We start from the raw sequence: 8,681 nt of genomic DNA, 5'->3' as shown, positions 1-8,681 counted from the left end.
ACAAGTCCAATTCTCTCATCTTCTAGGTAAGGAAACTGAGGCTAAGAAAGGGTCTGCTTAAGATCACATAGCTAGTTTGGAGTAATATCAGGACTCTGGTTTTCTTCTGATTTCAAGATCACTGCACCTCCTACTCCATTAAATTACTTTTCTTCTTTGTTTCTCTCTCATATCCATAAGAACATACAGTTCTACCCTTAAGAATTCAGCAAACAGACTCAAAGTTAACATAGTCTCACCTAGATGTTTTTTAAAAACAACATTATTCTCATCAAATTAAACTAAGGTCATTCTAACTTTTTTTTCTTGTTTCTGCACAACCCATTCTTTCCTCATTAACACACACTTCTCTTAATCCAATCTAGAAGGTATTTTCTTCCCCCTCAGGTCTCTTTCTCTTAGAACACAAAGTCCATTCCTTCAGCTTTGTCCTTTTTATCACAAACCAAAGCTTTGCTAAGTAGGCACCCTGAGCTCCATGGAAGCATAAAACTCTCTCTGAAATCCGCTTTCTGTCTCTCTTGGACACACTGCCAGGTTAAGGTTCCCTGAGCCCTTCTAGAGGAAGGATCAATTAGATGGACCCAGACAGGCATGGATAGGCTGAAATCTATAGCAAGTGGAGTACCTACCACAGTAAGATCATATAGCCACTGAACTGACACAATATTAAGGCTTACATCATCTCAGGTTCACTGTGAATTTTTTAAATATTTGTGCTTCTTGTTTCTAGCTTAAACTCAATGGAAAAAAGAACCAGAGGTCATTCTTGCTGGTAAATCAACTGCAGTCAACCTAAAAAAGCTCTACAATGCCAAACACTACTTAACAATTTTTTAAATTCGCCAATTGATAGTGCCCAGAGATAGTGTTTGGTATAGTCAATTAGTCAATAAGCATTTATTAAGTGTCTGTTGTATGCCAGGCACTGGAATAAGCAGCACTGGGGAGTAGATAAAGAAAAGTTAAAAGACAGTTCTTAAGCTTGAGGAGTTTACACTCTACTAGAATGGGAACAATGAAGTACAAACAAGCTTTTTAAAGGATAAATTGGAAATAATTGACAGAAGGACACTAACTTTAATTGGAATTTGGAAAGGATTCCTAGGGAAGGTGAGATAGTGATAAAATCAATCAGTCAATAAACATGTATTAAGTCTTTACCATGTGCCAGACGAGCTTGGACAAAAAGAAAGACAATCCCTGCCTTCAAGGAACTTATGATTTAATAGGGGAAGAAAACACACACACAAAAGCTGAGAAGTGTATGAAGAGAAGAAGAGCTGACAGGCAACATAATGGAGAAAGCCCAAGGACTGCTACTGGATGGAATATGAAGACATGGTTAGCTTGGGCACCCTCCTTAAATGGAAGTTTGGGAGGGAACTTTATGCTTCACTCTCCAGAGAGGCAGAGGGTGTGCATACCAAAGCTGATGCAGCACTGCAGGATGATGAGGTTCCTGGTGATATGATGGGGGAATCCAAAGGAATACAGTGGTAGAGTAGAAAGGGTATGGATCTGGAGTTCAAGGAAGAGGATTTCAATCTTGCCTTTGTCATTTATAACCTATATGAATTTGGGCACATCATTTAAATTCTCTAGACTTCAGTTTCCTCATCTATAAAATGAGGGGAACTGGACAAAATAATCTCTAAGGTTCTTTACTTCTCTCTAATCAATCACCCTGGGATATATGTTTGTTCCTATGATTGTCATTCTGACCTTTAATATTCTTTGAAACTAGGGAGGAGTAGCATACAAAGGGGTTCAGTCAAGGCTGAATGGGGTCTTCATGACCAAAACACATTCAAGCAGTCTAGACCCTGATTCAATTTATATTCTATTACTTACTGATTTGAGGATCTTGAACACATTCTTTTTGAGTTTCATCTTCTATATCTGTAAAATGGATATTATAATAATAGAGTACACCTCATGGGATTGTCATGAAGAGAATTCTTTATAAGTTTAACACTGAACTTCTGGTCAGAGGACCTGGAGTTTAAATCTCAATTTGGAGACTTTCTACTTCTGTCAACTTGGACAAGTATCTTAACCTCTTTAGATATACTTTTCTCTCACTTGTAAATAAAGAGATTAGACTAGATGTCCTTCTAGATTTAGATTTATAATCCTATATGAAATAATCAAGTAAGTATGAGGCAGGGTATAATCAGGGCAAATAAGTGAGCCAGACAAATTGCTATAACAAATTTGAAGGGATTATTCTCCTTTTCATTAAAAAAAAAATTCTTTGTTAGAAGGGATGGCACTCTGAGAGGAGAGTAAAACTTCAGGGGGAAATTGAGGTATTACAGATATCAATAAAATTCTAAAAGATGTTAAAAAAGAAAAAGAAAAAGAAATTTTAAAACAAAGCAAGACAATTTATCTAGGAGAATCAGGAATGTTTCAATGAAGAGGTGGCCCTAGAACTGGATCTTGAAAGAAAAGATTTCAACAAATAGAGGAATGGATTAAGAGATTACAGGCAGAAGAATGGGAAAAGGAATGCAAAAAGAACCTAATTTGTAGACCCTCCTTAGTCACTCACCTCAAGGATAACTTCAATCTGAACACAAAAAGACAGGCCTATGGGAATCTCAAATATCGAGGGCTTAGTTAATATAATCCACAAGGAGCCAAATTTTAAGAGACTGATATTGAAGGATCAGCTCCAAGAGAATTCCATTCTAGGTCCAAGGTCCCTTTTATCTCCACCTTTAAATGATTCTAAATCAGCCCCTTGTTGAAGTGGAATCTGAGGGATCTGTGATAAATGTAGCAAACTAGAAGAACCTTGAAAGACATACTCCAATTAAATTCCAGCAAGCATTTATTTATGAATAGCAAGGGGTATTGGAGATGCAAAGGCCAAAAGAAAGCAACTGCTGTCCTTAAGAAGATAGCAGTTGTCTTTATCCTTCATTTTCAAAGAAGAGCAATGACTAGGAAGGACAATAGCATACATATTTAGAGTTACAAAAACAGCAACAACACATGAAATAAATACCACTAATAATAATGCAATTCAAAATATCTACTATCATTTCACAGGTAAGGAAACTGAGGCTTCTGAAGATTAAGTGACTTGTCTCAAGTCCTCAGACTCTAGATCTTGTTCTTTCTTTTTCCCCACCATGTTGCTTCAGGAGCATCCTAAATTAGCCCAGAGCAAAGGAAGAAGAAACATTAGAAGATGGGGGACCAGAAAAAGCTATATTTGGGGGCTATTTGCTAATATATGATTTTGATGAAACAAATTATATCTTCAAAGATTTAGATAGTGGTCATAACTTCTATGCCAAGTTAGTGCTATCAAGTTTTCCTACATTATATGTTTGAAATCTTGGTAATGGCAATTACTTCCTCCAGAATCATGGGATCTTAGATCTGGAACTGGAAGTCACTTCAGAATCCATATGGTTTAACTCACTTCTTTTATAGTTGAGGCCACTGAAATTCAGGGATGTTGCAACTTGCCCTAGGTCTCAAAGGTATTGAAAGATAAAAAGAATTCAAATCCAGGAAATCTCAATGTAGATCCAGGACTCTTTCCATGCCACCATGGTGTGTCCTAGCCTTATTTCATCCACAAAAGAGGCACAACCTTATCTAAAAATGTGAGGGACCTTAGAGGTCATCTTGTTCAACCTTTTATTTTATAGATAAGGAAACTGAGGCTGGGGGTGGGGGTTAAAAGTCCAAAATCACACATAAACAGAGTATCAGAGATAGGATTTGAACTCAGGTCCTCTGACCCCAGCATAATTGTTCTTTTTAGAATGCAACTTTCTGTCATTAGATTAGACATGGGAGTTAGGTGTAGTTGAAGTACTAGTATTAATGTATATTTCACACTTTGCTTTTGTTGGCAGACAGCAAGAATCTAACCACTATGTTTAACTTTATTTCTATGAGGAAAATCTATTCAGAGTTCAAACAACAAACTTACAAGTTAGGTTTTAGAACAAAATTCTCTCTTTGAGGGAAGGGACAGTTTAACTTTTGTTTTGCTATTCCCAGTGCCTAGCACAGTGCTATGTACATAGAGAAAGGCTTTTAAAAATAATTGTAGAATTTAATGGAGTTGAGTGAATTTTTTTTAAAAGTTGATCACTGCCTATGTTTCTAGGGCTATCAGTAAGGTTTCACCTCCAGGGAGGACCAAGGTGAAAGAAGGATTTGAACTTGGTCGGAAGTTCTAGAAAGCCAGAAGAAAAAAATTTTTTGAGGGGAAATGATTAGTAGGAGGTGACTAAGAGATTAGAGAATGTCTCTTTCCAAAGTAAACCTTAATGAACAGCAAGGAATGAGCGGGATAGAAATGATCTAATTCTTTCTGTTGACATCAGAAGATTTTGAATACTCCAAAGAAATTTGTTATTGCCTGTTGTATTTTTCTCTTGTCTCTACGTGTGGTAAGACATGAGGGTGGAGGAAGAAGAGGCAGCAAGGCTTGGGTGCCCTACTGTATCTAGTTAACACTCAACACATGACCATTAACAAATGTCCTCACCCAACTCTGTGCTCAACTCTAGTTTGCCATAAATATCACTTAGCACTTTTTTCCTCTCTGATATGACAAAAGAACTGATGACTACTACCCCCAGATTATTCTTAGAGGGCAGCTGGGTTTCCCTTCCTTCCTCTTGAGATGAGGAAACCCAGCCCTATCTCACTACTGCTACTGTGGGAGTGACAGTAAGGGTGGGATGATGGCAACAACAACAAACTATATTACAGCAGTTGTAGAGAATTCTCATGAAGGAACCACTGTTCTTGTCTCTTTCTTTGGAACTAGCTCAGAATTTCCAGACATTGCAAATGCCCAGATGACTAGATTTAGAGTTATGAATAAGAAGAGTTCTTCAGGCAAGTATACCACCACCTTGTAGATAAAGGCTCCAAATGAGTCACTCTCCACTTTTAACACTTTCAGCAGTATTAATTAGGGAGCCAGATCCAAGTCAAAAATCTTAGGTCATTATCATGCAAAATTGTGTTCTACTGGGACCACTTGTAACAAAGGTGACTTTCACACATCCTCTCCCTCAATGCTTTAGAATCTCCTTTTCTTGGCTGGGATCTGGGTCAGCAGTCATGGATGGAGTGAGAAATTATAGTTAAAAAAAGGAAAATCCAGGAATATAAGATAACATTGGAGGTAATAATAAAATAGTCTGTTGTGCTGAAAATAATCTAGAAAATAATTATACAGACTACCTGGGTGTATGGTTGAAAGGTACATAATTTTTTTATGAATGCAAATACAGTTCTGACCGTCCCATGACCCCTGGGGAAAACTCAGTGGGAACCACAGGTGTACATAATCCTAACAGACACAATAGTGTCTAGAGAATGAGAGAGAGAGAGGGGTGGATTTTGAATTACCCAGGAGTCAGCCCAGGTAGGGTTGTAGAGATTATAATCTGCATATTGGATTGTTTGCCTTTGTTACAACATGCAATGAAATATATATGACAGCATACCCACATGCTTTCGCAATTTTGAGAAAAACTCCAAATTTACTATCCCTTGCTAAACTTTTGACCAGTTTGTCTTCACCCAGGAGGCATACAAGTAATAAATACATGAAACCCACCCTCTTTACCACTTCTCAGTACCAGCCATGACTCACCCTAGTTGAACAGGTGAGCAGCTATTTGCAAAGTTATTCCAATGCCAGTCTCAGGTCAAAGTGTCCTCTCTCACCTGGCATAGGGTCATAGATTTAAAGCTAAATAGAAGTCATCTGGTTCAACTTTCTCATTTATACATACATACTAACTGAGGTCCAGAAAGGTTAAGGGTCTTCTTGTTCAAGGTCACAGAATGAGGTAATGAAGGGTATAGCTAGGATTTGAACTGAGGATTTCTGGTTCTAAATAATGAGGGGGAAGGGTTTGCACTAGATTATCTCTAATGCCTCTTCTAGCTTTAAATATATGGTCCTTTTGTTGATGATCCTATGAATCAAACTCTGCTTTCTTTCTTTCTTTCTTTCTTTCTTTCTTTCTTTCTTTCTTTCTTTCTTTCTTTCTTTCTTTCTTTCTTTCTTTCTTTCTTTCTTTCTTTCTTTCTTTCTTTCTTTCTTTCTTTCTTTCTTTCTTTCTTTCTTTCTTTCTTTCTTTCTTTCTTTCTTTCTTTCTTTCTTTCTTTCTCTTTTAAAGCCTTACTTTCTCTCTTAGAGTTGATACTAGATGTCAGTTCCAAGGCAGAAGAGCAGAAAGGGTTGGGCAATTGGATTTAAAGAAACCTCTTCTTCTATGCTTATCTCCTCTTATAAACAGATTTTTCTAGTTCCATAAAGAATATCCTCATATAGAGCTCACTAGCATATTTTTCTCTACCTCAGTTTACTTGATAGACTTAAGTAGTTTTAGAGACAAGAATAAATATTTATGGTAAATTACTTCAGAATCATTGCTCTGATATAAAGTTGAAGGTCTATTCATGTGGCTAGCAAAGAACACTATACACTATTAATTGATGTATAGCTCCACTAGACATTATTCTGTTAGGTGCATGAACAACCCTAACCCATTAAGTCTTATACAGTTTTCTATAACCACATCAAAATAGTCAATAGGCAAAGTCATTAAAATATGCAGACTCAGCAGTTCCTGAACAAATCTTCCCTAGTTCTCTTCAGAACTGGCATCCAAGGGTCTGGTAGCTATTGGCTCTTGCCCTTCCCCAGCCTTCCTGGCCAGTTGTGCACTCATAATGACAATAACACTGTTTCTACAGGCCCACATTTCAGAGAAACTACCTGGGTGGGAGTATGCCTATTAGATGGGGGCAGGGAAGAGGGAAGAAGGAAACCATGGTTACTAATCCTGAGTGCTACTAACAGAGTCCAGCCTCTACAAGAAATCTTGTAAAACCCCTGCCTTGCTCATAACACTGGGCGTTTACTGTTGCCAGTGTTTGATTTGACACAGATTTGAGATCTCCCAGACAACCAAGAGTTCTAGCACCAATGGCTGTGGGTGCCCAGTGTTCGCGTTAATGGAAACACATTATCAAGTGAAGTAGACAAGGCATTACAGAGATGTGTGTTAAACCACCTGCAACAGTGACTGCAAACCAAAATATATGTATATACAGTCCAACTGACAGTCAGTGAGCCAGAAAGCTTCCTGGCATTGTCGATAGTCAGCAAGTCCATAAAATTTTCTTATGTTCATCCAGCTCCATATAGATCATATCACACAATACCTCAAACAAAAGAAAGAATTGCTGCTGGACATTGCCTTATACAAGTATAATCTGCACTTTAGATCACCATTTATTATTGACATTAGCCAGACTTCAACAGTGCCTTTCTTCCAAAGTACTCTTCAGCTTTTTGGCATTTATGACTCCAATGCTGGAAATAGCTGCAACAGCCAGAGAGGGAACAAGGTTGGAGAAAGCCAAAGGCATTTGTCTAAAAAGGAAAGCAGAGTGGTGGTAGAATCAGCCAGTAGTTGATTTAGTATTTAATCCCAATAAATTAACCCTGACACCAAAGTTGGCCCACTAGTTCTCACAAAGAATAGGGTCATGCATTCCACTTGTAAATGCTTGCCCCAAATATTGTTACCTAGTTTCACTGAGACTCACTGGATAGGGAATTTTAAACTGATTAATGCTCTTGGCATAGTATGATGTTGCCATTGCTTATTATGGGCAGAAACCTGCCCCAGAAAAGAGTTTATCCCCAAAACTTATTTTTTCTTTAGAAAGAGTTAATTGTATCTAAATAGCTGGTAGCCCCATTATTTCTCTCTTACTACATTCTCACTGAGGTATGCAAACAAATATGCACACATGGCAAGATAACTTGGTGTGGAAATATGCATGCCAGCTATAATATTGAAAGCAACATTTACATTGTGCTTTCAAAGTTTGAAGAAGTCTTTATGTCCATTATCTCATTTTAGTCTCACAATAAACCTATGGAGTGGGTATTAAAAATAGTAGGATCCCTATTTTTTTTTTCAATGAGGAACTGACCCTTTAAGAGGTTCACGTTAAGGTCACACACACCACACCATCAGTGGTGGGATTCACTCATGTCTTCCCCACTCCAAGTCCAGTATTCCCACTACTCTGGATTTTTACTAGCCTTAGATGCAAATCTAAGATAACCCAATAATTTTCTATACAAATTTTGTCTTCCTTATAGAAATAGCCGAAAGTCCACAGGAAGAATATCTAAAGTAACTTAAAAACAGCAACCATTGACTATTGCTCTCCTCTACCTACTGTTTGCATTATATGTGTTTCTTTAAGAATCATCCCCTGACTACACGAGGTAAAATATGGGTCACACAAATACTGGGGTTGTTATGGCAATTACTCACCAGTGACACGAAGAGAAGATTCAGTTACCTGTAAAAGGCTAGTAAATACTAGTATGAACTCTAAAAAAAAAAAAAGAAGAAAAAAACAACTCATTTTGCTTCCACACCATGGTAGGATCACATTTCCTCTGTCCTTCCCTCATTACCCCTACCCCGACCTCCCACAGCCTGTAGAACCTCACCGTGCTATTCAGATCTACTCCAAAAAAGACCAGTCTGTCCCAAGCTCCTCAGGGAGGTATGCCTTTCCCTTTCCCATAATCAAAGTCACTGTATGTATTATTCTCCTGGCTCTGCTTACTTCACCAGACATCAGTTCATAAA

The sequence above is a fragment of the Monodelphis domestica genome, chromosome 3, assembly GCF_027887165.1.
Source record: "Monodelphis domestica isolate mMonDom1 chromosome 3, mMonDom1.pri, whole genome shotgun sequence".
NCBI lineage: Eukaryota > Metazoa > Chordata > Mammalia > Didelphimorphia > Didelphidae > Monodelphis > Monodelphis domestica.
The sequence above is the reverse complement of the archived record's forward strand: the minus strand, read 5'-3'. Positions refer to the sequence as shown.